Genomic DNA, 15166 nt, shown 5'->3' on the forward strand with positions numbered 1-15166 from the left:
ATCAATTATTTATATACATAAATATTTAGAATAAAACCATAAAGATGAAAGTTAACGGAAATAGGTTAAATATTCAACGTCATTGTAATGATTACCTTCGATCATGTGAGCTATGCGTTCTTTGGGGATTCTTTACTTCTATTTTTCAAATAATTAAAATGTTACATATTTGTAAGTTATTTTGAGAAAACGATAGTCTTGTTAAAGATCATTGCGAATTTCAACTTTGATTAAATGTCATGGACCAAAATCATTATTTTATCTGTAGCGTTATCCTATCACGAAGTTGTATTTTCCTATTCCAGATTTTAAATCTTTAACAATGCCCTAGCGGTTTATTTCAGAAAAGGTAAATATATATTTTTGTCAATAATAACATAAAACAATGAAGAATGAAAACGATTCCAAAATGATAACAAAAAATCAAATTACGTGTACTACTCCTATATGGTAAATCGGTGACAGTATTTTTTTTAAATTACCTATACAATAATACACATAATATATTCATAATTTATTAACGTCCGGGCTTACATTGTAGTGGTGGTGGTGTTGAAAGTTTTTACTCCGGATCATGGCAGTAAGCCACATTTACTTTACCAAAGTACAGTTCAACCACCGCATCGTTCCTGGGCAGGCTGACAAGCAGTTTACTAGTACAAGATGCTTTCACTTTCACAAGGAACTGAAACTTCTGTACATACCATAAGCAGAGGTACAGTGCGAGTGACCGTAGAAAGGATTTCATGATCAATCACAACGAAAATGACCTGCGCCGTCCGGGAATCGAACTCTGGTCGCCCGTTTCACAGAAGTTTTGACAAAAGTTCTTTATATTTAATAAAGATGGAAATTGATACAAATTAAAATTGACCTGTCATCAGTGAACAACTTGGTGTTTCCCAACTGCCAGTGTCGAGACAGCTTATTGTCCCGTCTCCATCGTATCCTCTATCACAGACAAGAGAAGCGGTTGACCCAATAGTTGTGGCGTTATATTGCAAATTGCCATTGGTCACATTGGTCAATGGAGGCCCACAGTCTGCATAATGGTTCAATTGAATCAATTCATTGGTTAAATTCAAAGATTAAATCATGACGTTAAAAAACAATAGGGTCATGATGGCCCTGAGTCGCTATAACCAAAACTAACTGCTTTTTAGTAATGGAATTTTCCATTGTCAATATTTTCTAATATCAAATTTAAGCATTGAAGATCTTTAATCTATAATTTGAAGAAATTCCATGACCTAGGACATTTAAGCTTTAGCTTAAACGGGGACAATCAAATTAATATGAGCAAACTCGATGAAAGACTACCTACGTATACTACAGACAAAGTGTGGTGATCATCCATCAATTATTTCATTAGGAGATAATATTCTAAGGTTTTATTATTTTTAGCTTTAGCGGCCCCTTAAATAGGCCAATCAAAGTAATATTAACAAACTTGATAAAAGACTACATAAGAATGCTACAGACAAAAATTGGTGATCATCCATCCAATAGTTCTGTACAAGGAGACGTTTAAATTAATGTTAATTTTTAGCTTTAAATAGCTGCCCCTTACAGGTGCCAATCAAAAAAAATATGAGCAAACTTGATAAAAAGACTACCTAAGAATGCTCCAGATAACGTTAGGTGATCATCTATCAATTATTTTAGTAGAAAATGATGTTAAAAGGCTTTTCTATATTTAGCTTTAGTGAGCAAACTTGATAAAAGACTACCTTAGAATGCTACAACCAAAGTTTGGTGATCAGTCATCAATTTGTTCTGTAGAAGAAGACGTTTAAAGGTATTTCTATATTTAGATTTAGTGGCCCCTACAAGGGGCCAATCAAATTCATATGAGCAAACTTGATAAAAGCCTAACCGAGAATGCTACAGACAAACATTTGTGATCATATCTCTTTTGTAGAAGATGATAAAAGGTTTTTCTTTTTTTTAGCTCTGTTGACCCCTAAAAGGGGCCAATTGAAATTACATGTGCAAATTAAAGTGTGACTACCACAAGAATGCTACAGACAAAATTTGAGGTAAATCTGCCCAGCAGTTTCAGAGAAGAAAGCGATTGTTGACGCATGACGACAGACGCCGGAGTATCACCCTTTGATACTAATAGCTCACCCTGAACCTTCGGTTCTGGAGAACTAATAAGAGGATAGTGGTTTATATTCATCTTTATTGTAAAGGCCTAAAAAGACAGTGGGATTTAGTTGTTCAACACTTAGAGAAAAGATGTACAATTTTCAAAGCATTACAACACTTACATTCAGACGATAATTCTGCATTGTAGGAATCAACTGAGGTTTCCCTAAAACTGTTCCCTCCCAATTAATATCTTACATACTTTACTCACTAAATATGTTTTCTCCATGAGTAATGATTGAAACACCTCCATTCTTTATTTTAATGTTAAATTTTTTTAATGAGCAGTTTGACCGAGACTTAAACCTGGGACCCTCGGCACCTTGTACTACGGCTCTACTGATAGAGCTATCCGGCAGCCTACAAACTACCTCCCCTGATTAGAGAACAGTCCAATACCGTGACTTAATCATTTTCGGAATAATCTGGGATTCGAACATACCACAACTTTGGGTCTCCTGAAGATTTTTTCAACATTTTTTCAACCCCATCTTACTACTATGTTTACCTTTAGCCCAAATTGTTCTGGAATTTCATTCATTGCCCCCATTATCAGGAGATAATTTGGCAATCTGTTACTTGAAATTGCAGGAGGTCTGTACGACAAGACTTTCAAAATAGAACATGTCCAATCCCTTACATATAGTATTAAGGTTAACGAATTTAAGAAAAAGTAGTCTTCAAATTAAAACTGTAGCTGACATAGGACGACAAACGGTATATAATCAAAAGAAAACACATTAGGATTGTTTGTTTTTTTTTGTTGGTCAGCTTAAATACAACCACCATGTTTTTGATATTTGAGTGAGAAACTCAGGGTCTGTTGATTAATATTTATCATAATTGTTTTATTGGTAACATTATCCTACCAAGAAGTTGTATTTTCCATGTTCAAGATTTTAATTCTTTAACATTGTCCTAGCGGTACATTTATGAGTAAATAAATATAATTTTTCAATAATGACATAAGACAATCAAAATGAAAACAAAACAAGTGATACACAAAAAGCAAATTATGTGTACAATACCTATAAAGTAAAACGGTTACGGAACTATTTTAAAACTCACCTATACAGTTATGCACATAACATATTTTTAATTCACTAACGTCCGGGTTAACATTGTAGTTTAACGTATACATATCAAATGTATTGACAAATGTTCTTAATATTGAACAAAGATGGAAATTGATACAAATTAAAATTGACCTTTGATAGAACAACTTGGTGGTGTTTCCCAACTGCCTGTGTCAAGGCAGCTTATTGTCCCGTTTCCATCATATCCTCTATCACAGACAAGAGAAGCGGTTGATCCAAACGTTGTTGCGATATATTGCAAATTACCATTGGTTACATTCAATGGAGACCCACAGTCTGAAGAATGATTACATTCATTAGTTATATTTCAATTTAATATCATATCGTTAAACATAAGCGGAAAAATGGTTTATATTCATATTCATAATTACGATTAACTAGACTATCTAGAATGAAAGATTCCTCAGTATATTTAATTTACAGCGAGTGGGGCATTCATAAGATAATCGTGCAATTTACAAAGAAAGGCATCTAAATATGTTATCTAAATATGTTGTTTCCATTACATTTTATTCTATTTCCATAAAATACTCATATGAGAACGGCATTATTGTACCCTTTTTTTTTAAAGGAAAAGTTTCTTCAGATATAGCTTTATACTCTTTTATTTGTATTATTAATATATTAATATATCTCTATCAGATCACTGTGACCTTTAATCTTTAACGTCATAAACCAGATTCAGTGTTTTATTGGTAACATTATCCTACCACGAAGTTGTACTTTTTTCTTGTTCCAGATTTCAAAATTCTCTAACGTTGTTCTAGCGTTACATTTTTGAATTGATCAATATAATTTATCGATAATAACATAAGGCAATTAATGAATGAAAACGAAATAGAAATGTTACATAAAAAGCAGATAATGTGTTAAATACCTATACAGAAAACGGTGACAGATCTTTTTTAAACTCACCTATACAGTAATGCACATAATATTTTCATAATTCATTGACGTCCGGGTTAACATTGTAGTTAAATGTATACATATCAAGATATTAAATGTATTGACAAAAGTTCTTAATATTGAACAAAGATGGAAATTGATACAAATTAAAATTGACCTTTGATAGAACAACTTGGTGGTGTTTCCCAACTGCCTGTGTCAAGGCAGCTTATTGTCCCGTTTCCATCGTATCCTCTATCACAGACAAGAGAAGCGGTTGATCCAAATGTTGTTGCGATATATTGCAAATTACCATTGGTCACATTCAATGGAGATCCACAGTCTGAATAATGGTTGCAGTCATAAGTTACATTTAAATTTAATATCACATCGTTAAACATAAGCGGTAAAATGGTTAATTAGAGTAACTAGAATGAAAGATTCCTCAGTATATTAAATTTACAGCGAGTGGGGCATTCATAAGATAATCGTGCAATTGACAAATAATAGCATCTAAATATGTTGTCTAATTATGATGTTTCCAGAAAATTGTATTCTATTTCCGTACAATACTCATATGAGAACGGCATAATTTTACATTTTTTAAGGAAAAGTACCTTCAGATATACCTTTATACTCTTTAATTTGTATTTCATATATACAAGTCACAATTCATACAAGAGCGCTCTCATAGGTTTCAAAAGACGAATAATGCACACATTTCAATATATTTCAACGGCAATGTTCAAGTTTCCCTAATGCCAATATCAACTAAGCATATACCTGAATTATTTTCAACCACATAAAGCCATATAAGAAACATCATTTTTAACCAAACTAAGGAAACAAGGACAACCACCCGTTTCCTATTAAAACTATGGCCACGTAAAAACAGAAATTTAAACGCAGACATACGGTAATAGGAAGACAAACTGTATATAATCACAAGCAATCACATGAGGATTGTTGTTCTTTATGAGCTAAAATGTGAGCAGAATGTGCTCTGGGCAGGTAAAATACAACCACCATTTTATTGATATTTAAGTGAAAATTTCAGAGTTCCGTTTGGTAATATTTAACATAATTGTAAGGATTTGGGTGCTAAAATATATCTTTATCAGATCACTGTGACCTTAAATCTTTAACGTCATGAACCAGATTCAGTGTTTTATTGGTAACATTATCCTAGAAAGATGTTGTATTTTCCTTTTCAAGATTTTAGTTCTTTTTTAAACTCACCTATACAGTAATGCACATAATATTTTCATAATTCAGTGACGTCCGGGTTTACATTGTAGTTAAATTTATACATATCAAAATACCAAATGTATTGACAAAAGTTCTTCATATTTAACAAAGATTGAAATTGATAGAAATTAAAATTGACCTTTAATAGAACAACTTGGTGGTGTTTCCCAACTGCCTGTGTCAAGGCAGCTTATTGTCCCGTTTCCATCATATCCTCTGTCACAGACAAGAGAAGCGGTTGATCCAAACGTTGTTGCGATATATTGCAAATTACCATTGGTCACATTCAATGGAGACCCACAGTCTGAATAATGATTACACAAAAAAGCAAAATATGTGTACAATATTTATAAAGTAAACCAGTTACGGAACTATTTTTAAACTCACCTATACAGTAATGCACATAACATATTTATAATTCACTAACGTCCGGGTTAACATTGTAGTTAAACGTATACCTATCAAATGTATTGACAAAAGTTCTTAACATTGAACAAAGATGGAAACCGATACAAATTAAAATTGACCTTTAATAGAACATCTTTGGGGTGTTTCCCAACTGCCTGTGTCAAGGCAGCTTATTGTCCCGTTTCCATCATATCCTCTGTCACAGACAAGGGAAGCGGTTGATCCAAACGTTGTTGCAATATATTGCAAATTACCATTGGTCACATTCAATGGAGTCCCACAGTCTGAAGAATGATTACTTTCATAAGTTACATTACAATTCAATATCATACCGTTAAACATAAGCGAAAAAATGGTTCAAATTCATATTCATTAAAACGATTAACTAGAATAACTAGAATGAGAGATTCCTCAATATATTTTATTTACAGCGAGTGGGGCATTCATAAATTCATCGTCCAATTTACGAAGAATAGCATCTAAAAATGTTGTCTAAATATGTTGTTTCCAGAATATTTTATTCTTTTTCCGTACAATATTCATATGAAAACGGAATAGTTGTACCGTTTTTAATGAAAAGTACCTTCAGATAAAGCTTTATACTCTTTTATTTGTATTATTAATATATTAATATATCTTTATCAGATCACTGTGACCTTAAATATTTAACGTCATGAACCAGATTCAGTGTTTTATTGGTAACATTATCCTACCAAGATGTTGCATTTTCCTTTTCAAGATTTTAATTCTCTAACGTTGTCCTAGCGGTACATTTTTGAATAGATAAAGATAATTTTTCGATAATAACATAAGGCAATTTATAAATGAAAACGAAACAGAAGTGTTACACAAAAAGCAGATAATGTGTTAAATACCTATAAGGAAAACGGTGACAGATCTTTTTTAAACTCACCTATACAGTAATGCACATCATATATTCAAAATTCATAAACGTCCGGGTTTACATTGTAGTTAAAAGTATACATATCAAAATATCAAATGTATTGACAAAAGTTCTTCATATTTAACAAAGATGGAAATTGATAGAAATTAAAATTGACCTTTAATAGAACATCTTGGTGGTGTTTCCCAACTGCCTGTGTCAAGACAGCTTATTGTCCCGTTTCCATCATATCCTCTATCACAGACAAGAGAAGCGGTTGATTCAAACGTTGTTGCAATATATTGCAAATTACCATTGGTCACATTCAATGGAGACCCACAGTCTAAATAATGGTTACATTCATTAGTTACATTTAAATTTAATATCATATCGTTAAACATAAAGCGGTAGAATGGTTAATGTTCATATTCATTATAACGATCTATAACTAGAATAACTAGAATGAAAGAGTCCTCAGTATTTTAATTTACAGCGAGTGGGGCATTCATAAAATCATCGTCCAATTTACAAATAATAGCATCTAAATATGTTGTCTAAATTTGTTGTTTCCAGAATATTTTATTCTATTTCCGTACAATACTCATATGAAAACGGCATAATTTTACCGTTTTTTAAGGAAAAGTACCTTCAGATATAGCTTTATACTCTTTTATTTGTATTTCATATATACAAGTCACAATTCATACAAAAGAGCTCTCAAAGGTTTAAAAAAGACGAATAATGTACACATTTCAATATATTTTGACGGCTAATGTTCCAGTTTCCCAAATGCCAATATCAACTAAGCATATACCTGAGTTATTTTCAACTACATAAATCATATTAAAAACATCATTTTTGACCAAATGAAAGAAACAAGGACAACCAATTGTTTCCTTTTATAACCATGACCACATAAAAACTGAAATTTAAACCCAGACATACGGTAATAGGAATACAAACTGTATATAATCACAAGACATCACATGAGGATTGTTGTTCTTTATTGATCTACAAATGTGAGCAGAATGTGCTCTGGGCAGCTAAAATACAACCACCATTCTATTGATATTTAACTGAGAATTTCAGAGTTCAATTGGTTAATATTTAACATAATTGTAAGGATTTGGGTGGTAAAATATATCTTTATCAGATCACTGTGACCTTAAATCTTTAACGTCATGAACCAGATTCAGTGTTTTATTGGTAACATTATCCTACCAAGATGTTGTATTTTCCTTTTCAAGATTTTAATTCTCTAACGTTGTCCTAGCGGTACATTTTTGAATAGATAAAGATATTTTTTCGATAATAACATAAGGCAATTAATAACTGGAAACGAAACAGAAGTGTTACTCAAAAAGCAGATAATGTGTTAAAAGTATACATATCAAAATACCAAATGTATTGATAAAAGTTCTTCATATTTAACAAAGATTGAAATTGATAGAAATTAAAATTGACCTTTAATAGAACAACTTGGTGGTGTTTCCCAACTGCCTGTGTCAAGGCAACTTATTGTCCCGTTTCCATCATATCCTCTGTCACAGACAAGAGAAGCGGTTGATCCAAACGTTGTTGCGATATATTGCAAATTACCATTGGTCACATTCAATGGAGACCCACAGTCTGAATAATGATTACACAAAAAAGCAAAATATGTGTACAATATTTATAAAGTAAACCAGTTACGGAACTATTTTTAAACTCACCTATACAGTAATGCACATAACATATTTATAATTCACTAACGTCCGGGTTAACATTGTAGTTAAACGTATACATATCAAATGTATTGACAAAAGTTCTTAACATTGAACAAAGATGGAAATCGATACAAATTAAAATTGACCTTTAATAGAACATCTTTGGGGTGTTTCCCAACTGCCTGTGTCAAGGCATCTTATTGTCCCGTTTCCATCATATCCTCTATCACAGACAAGGGAAGCGGTGGATCCAAACGTTGTTGCAATATATTGCAAATTACCATTGGTTACATTCAATGGAGTCCCACAGTCTGAAAAATGATTACTTTCATAAGTTACATTACAATTCAATATCATAACGTTAAACATAAGCGAAAAAATGGTTCAAATTCATATTCATTAAAACGATTAACTAGAATAACTAGAATGAAAGATTCCTCAGTATATTTTATTGACAGCGAGTGAGGCATTCATAAATTCATCGTCCAATTTACAAAAATTAGCATCGAAATACATGATGTTTCAATATGTTGTTTCCAGACTATTTTATTCTATTTCCGTACAATACTCATATGAGAACGGCATTATTTTACCGTTTTTTAATGAAAAGTACCTTCAGATATAGCTTTTTACTCTTTTATTTGTATTTCATATATACAAGTCACATTTCATACAAGAGAGCTCTCAAAGGATTAAAAAAAAGACGAAAAATGTACACATTTCAATATATCTTGACGGCAAATGTTCCAGTTTCCCAAATGCGAATATCAAGTAGATACCTCAGTTATTTTCAACTACATAAAGCCATATAAGAAGCATCATATTTAACCAAATGAAGGAAACAAGGACAATCACCTGTTTCCTATTATAACTATGACCACATAAAAAAAATTTAAACGCAGACAAACTGTAATAGGAAGACAAACGGTTTATAATCACAAGAAATCACATGAGGATTGTTGTTCTTTATTGAGCTACAAATGTAAGCAGAATGTGCTCTGGGAAGCTAAAATACAACCAGCATGTTTTTGATATTTGATAGAGAAACTCAGAGGTATATTGATTAATATATTACATAATTGTAAGGATTAGGGAGTTAACATATATCAATATCAGATCACTGTGACACAAAATCTTAAACGTCATGAACCAGATTCAGTGTTTTTTTGGTATTATTATGCTACCACAAAGTTGTATTTTCCTGTTCCAGATTTTAATTCTTTAACGTTGTCCTAGCGGTACATTTTTGAATAGATAAATATTATTTTTAATAATAACATAAGATAATTTATGAAAGAATAAAAGACTAAAGTGATACACAAAAAGCACATAATGTGTACAATACCTAAAAGGTAAAACGGTGACAGATTTACAGTAAACTCCGCTTATTAGAAACTCATCGGGACATTAAAATTTGTTTCCTATATCCGGAGTTCGTTGTTAGCATATAGCGAATTAGTACCTTGCATCAGGTGTTTTTATAGCGAATAACGAACTGATTGTTTACAAAAGTCCGCCATTTTGAAGAGCATTTGATTAAGAAAAAAATGTCATTTATTTCTATATTAGACACGATACCAGAGAGCGTACGATTTAGAATTTGAAAATCCTTGCATACTTCAGTTTTAAGTTTACTTCCTTTCTCAATTTCTCATTAAATATCATATTTTGTTTCTAAACTAAGTGCTTCTCGTTTTCTTTCCATAATTAAGAATAAACACGATTTTTGATTTTTCCTTCCTTTTATTTTGAATATCTTCTTTTTTAAGGGTGACTTTTACTTATGAAAGATACTGATTTCTTTTCATTTCAATCAAGCGTACATTGTAGTTTTCAATGGATTATGCTTGCAAGCATGCGTAATTATGTTGAAAAACATATTATCAATGATCTGAGTTATTTTACTCGAGCAAATATATTAAAGAAAAGAAATAATAGAATAAAAGGAATAACCGTTTTACCTTGGTGACAAGAACTTCTGCTAAAAATATCCTCCTAAATTAAAAACTATAACGTACTCCTTTACAAATTCATTTTAATAGATGTCTTGAAATACATATATACAACAATAAACGGTACATTCGGCCGGGTTTTAATCCGTGCCAATGCAACGAAAGTTGAATATGCGGGGTCTATAAACGGATAGCCGCTATTTTGGATTTCGTTATAAAAATGTAATATTCTGTATTTTTAACTAAATTGGGACTAAGAAATGAGTTCCTTTTAAGCGATAATTCCTTATTACTGTGTTCGCTATAACCGTATATTTTTAAATTAGATAAAGCAGGGCACAATTTGTGCCAAAATAAATTGTTCCTTATAACCGGAAGTTCGCTATAACCGTGTTCGCTATAACTGATGTTTCCTGTATTTATAAACTCACCTACTCACCTATACAGTTATGCACGTATTATATTTATAATTTAATACCGTAATATGTTTATATAAAAACTCCCGAAAACGTCCTTAACATTCCAAATCCAAGGATGATATTTCTGATAATATAGGTGTTATTATTAATAACCCTGCCATAAGTGATGTGCGTGATAATTTGAAGTAGATAGCTTTCAAAAGAAAGAAATTATTCAATTTTTTTTCATGGACATTCTAAATTGAATGGGGGTAATTCTCGTTAGCTTGGCGGAATACTTATAAACCTTGACAAATATAATGTGGCCTATGAACAGAAACATAAATTTGAAGTAGGAAATAAAGCAGTCATAGTGAAATTGTTTAACTGTGTTGAAAAATTTAATAAACCATCTGGACACAGAATCCACCGCTCTCAATATACTCCGAAAAAAAGCTGAAAGTGATTAATCTAAACATTGCTATCAATCCACATTTAAAGTTTCATATATATATTTCATTACTTTTTAATTTATCACAAATATTGTTATATTGGCATACTTTAACTCTATTTGTTGCAATAGCAACACATTTTTTTCAACATAGGAAAAAAAACGTGCATAATCTCAAGACTGACATCTACCCATATTTTAAGTTTTTATTAAGTTTTCATCAGTACATTAAAATACATTACGCTAAAGTTCTAAGGGTTTTATAAAGACCGAAATTTGTTAAAAGTTAGATATACATGTACTTAAAACAGGTCATTAACAAACATTAAAATAAAACGTTATCAATGATGAATGGGATAAATTTTCAACGACATTGTAACAATGACATTTGATAATGTTACCTAAGCAAATAAAACTGGAATTCATTACTCACTGACAGAAATAAAAATCAAAAGGATTGAAAGTTGATCAACGTTAGAATTTTTAATTTTTCAGGACGGTCATTTAACAGATTCAAGATTGCTTTGACCATGGTATTAAAGCGTCAATAACCAAAAACAAAGTTATGTTTTTACTTTACCAGCGTAATTATCTAAAGAAGTTTTACTTTGAGTAAAATGATTCTCTCAAACTTGAAGGTAACGTTGACGCTCTAAAACATTTCAAGATGTGTTTACAAGTAATAACAAAAGATATAGTGACATTTCCATGTTCCAGATTTATAGCCATAAAAAGCCATCTTACTGTAACATCTCTTTTACTGTTTATTTATTGTTTTTCGAATGTTGAAATCACGAATAAAGGTATAGATATGTTCAACATTTTTAGGCGATAAAGTTGTTCAACTGGCAATCTCAATCTAGTATAACTTACATTTGGTACATAGACAAATAATAAAAGAGAGCACTATTTAAGTAAGAGAAAAATAAACATACAATATGTAAAAGTATTATAAGCAGTTAGACGTAAATTTTGACAAAGGTATTATCAAGCGGTTTAATAATATTTTGATATCATATATTGAGAAGTTAATAACGGCTGTGCTTTAATTGTTTTTAATGAATACTAAACTATACCTATGATTTTGCATCTTGCTTCTTCCCATTTCCCGTTATCTGAACAACTTATTTTCTCTTGATTTGGTCTAAAGCCAGGGCTACATTTTAAAGTCGCTGTTGCTCCCACCTTCGACGTTTTTGCTTTGTCAAGGGTGACCTTTCCATTTACAATTTTTTTAACAGGACCACAGTCTGAAAATGTACAGAAATATGGTAAAAATTAAAACATTAAAAATGGATCATATACACCCGCTTGAAATCCATAAAGTATTACGATAACATGGTTATGCACGACGGTACTTATGTACGCTTATTAGAAGGTGTCCTTTCAGTCAAAAGGCAAACGTCAAAAACACTGATAAAATTATTCTAAATAATTAGAAATTGGCTGGACGCAGTGACCAATTAATAACATTATTTTCTCACCCCTTCCCATTTTACCCCCTTCCATTTCACCCTTTAATTCGCATATATGCCGTTTAGGTTTTTATCATTTCACACATTATGTGTCCCTTTCCTTTCGCCGCCCTTATATGCACTCCCGGTTTTGGTTTGGTGCCCTGCTCGGGTGTGTCGGGGGCTGCGTCCTGTGAACGCCTTTGCCTTGTTGATCTTTATTCTCGTTGTTTTATTATATAGAGGATATTTGTTTAGTTCAGTGTAAGATCGGAATATATTTCACCGAGTGAGCACCAAAAGGTATATTTCACGAGTGGCGCAGCCACGAGTGAAATATGAACTTTTGGTGTTCACAAGGTGAAATATATTTCGATCTTACACTAAACTAAACAAATTTTCTTTTTATTATATGCAAATAAACGTTTTAAAAAGACATTAAATCTAATACTGAATGAAAAGCGCGCCAAATAATTATACAACGTGACGTCATTTACGACGTCACGTCATTAAGTTGGTGCCCAGTACTGTGCACGCTGGTATTTCATTAAAAACGTAAGGGGCTTAAATTCAAAACAGTGAAATTATCGAAGTGGTAATTTTACTGTTTCAAACAGTGAAATTACCAGTTTTCTATCACTGATATATTTCTATAAACCACCGAAAAGCATGTAATTAATTGCAATAAGTAAAGTGACAAACCATATAATTCAGTTACACATTATTTATACGTTCAAAGTGATACCAAACGTTTTTTAAAACTTTATACGCTGTAGGAACAACGAAGGGACGTCAATGAATTCATGTCATACAAGGTTGGCATATAATTTGGAAATATTCATAGTTCTCAGGACAATAGGAAATACTAGTTTTCAAAAAAGTATGAAATACTACAAAGTTTCAAGGAAAAGTTTGGTAAATTAATTCTGCTTCATAAATGTGTGTCTACTAGCGAGGAATACAGGTGTAGCTGCAATGACTTGTCAAGCTGTATAATGTAAAATTATTTTATATTTTGTTGTCCCAATGTTAAATAGATTCTTAAATAGATTCTAAATACATCTTACTTGTTTGTAGTACGTTTGTGATTCTACTGACATCGTGCATAATCTGTTCAAACCAAATCTTTACCCATAAAATATGTAATCACATTTTCTTTAATATTGTACGAGCATACATTAACAGTTAAATACATTTTGATTGAATTTTCCAATCAGCGTTTGTACTACAAAGTATTAATGTATTGTTACACATACTTGATAGATGATTTTATACAATTAGTAAGATATTGTTTGCATTTCTTCAATTTTGCTCTTTTAAAAATGTATTTTTAAGAAGCAAGAGGCATATCTCCTTGTATTTCTACATATTGGTAATTTATGTTTATCATATACTCTTGATTCATATCTTTGATGAATTCATAATCAAGAAATTACGTTATGACTCGAAAAATGGAAAAAGTTCAGAGCTTGTGGGAACCACTTAGCTACAATGATGTTGTCATTTTATGTAAGACCAAAGTTGGGGAAAAAACTGATAAAGAATGCGATGGCATAAGTAAACAGTAAGCTGCTCTTCTTAAAAAGCTATTTAAAAAAAACATTTTTCACTTTTTGCAAACAATCGTTTTGTTGTAGAGTTATTAAAGATTTAACATGTTCTAGATTTGTAATTGTAAAAGTTGTTTAACTGGTACCTGCCTAACATTGCTTACCCACAGTACTTCAGAAAATCAGACAATATTCAAAGTAGAATAAGGAGTTAGAAGTAAATCTTCATAAATGTACTATCAGACATTTAAGTTATATTTTAATACCATATATGGACAGGCTATTAACGTCGGTAATTAATTTGTATCTAATAAATACTGAACATACCTTTGAGTTTGCATCTTGCTGTTTCCCATTTTCCGGTATCTAAACAAACTATTTTCTTTTGATTTGCTCTATAACCAGGGCTACATTTTACTGTCGCTGTTGCTCCATATGTCGACGTTTTTGTTTTGTCAAGGATGACTCGTCCATGTACAATGTTTTTTACAGGACCACAGTCTGACAATGCATAGAAATATGGTTAAAATAGAAACGTTTACCCACTTAAATTCAATAAAGTATTACGATAACAAGACAATACATGATGGTACTTAGGTTCGATTATTAAAGGGTATCCTTTGAAAAACACTTCAGTCAAAAGGAGTACCGTTTAAAACGTTTATATAATTCTTTTAAGTCATGTAGAAATGACCGATCGCAGAGACCTGTTAATTACATTACATTGCTATGAGCTATGGTACAAAACCAAAGAACATGATTCTGTGAACAAAATTTTTATACACTCGAAGTTATATCGTGTTTATTATTATGTCACTCTTTAGGAACAATTATGGAAAGTCACTGAGTTCATGACAACCAAGGTTGGCATATAATAAGGAAATATTTACATGTCAAAAGAAAGTTGGAAATATTTATTTTTCCAGGATAGTTCGAAATAATAAGGAATTTTTAAGATAAATAATTTTGCTTTATATAAACAA

The 15166-nt window shown here is 31.4% G+C and overlaps 1 long non-coding RNA gene across 2 annotated transcripts; it reads right to left on the reverse strand.

Moving 5' to 3' along the window:
- Positions 1 to 6856: 6856 nt before the first annotated feature.
- Positions 6857 to 14680, reverse strand: LOC132754792 (uncharacterized). 2 transcript variants are annotated; one of them, XR_009629129.1, is made up of 3 exons: positions 14511 to 14680; positions 12256 to 12429; positions 6857 to 7015 (listed from the first exon to the last, which is right to left on the reverse strand). It is a non-coding gene; the product is annotated as an uncharacterized LOC132754792 (long non-coding RNA). The 2 variants fall into 2 exon arrangements; XR_009629128.1 differs by lacking the exon at positions 6857 to 7015 and adding an exon at positions 8143 to 8301.
- Positions 14681 to 15166: the final 486 nt, after the last annotated feature.

The sequence above is a fragment of the Ruditapes philippinarum genome, unplaced genomic scaffold (assembly GCF_026571515.1).
Source record: "Ruditapes philippinarum isolate M1 unplaced genomic scaffold, ASM2657151v2 ctg2535_1_1_1_1, whole genome shotgun sequence".
Taxonomy (NCBI): domain Eukaryota; kingdom Metazoa; phylum Mollusca; class Bivalvia; order Venerida; family Veneridae; genus Ruditapes; species Ruditapes philippinarum.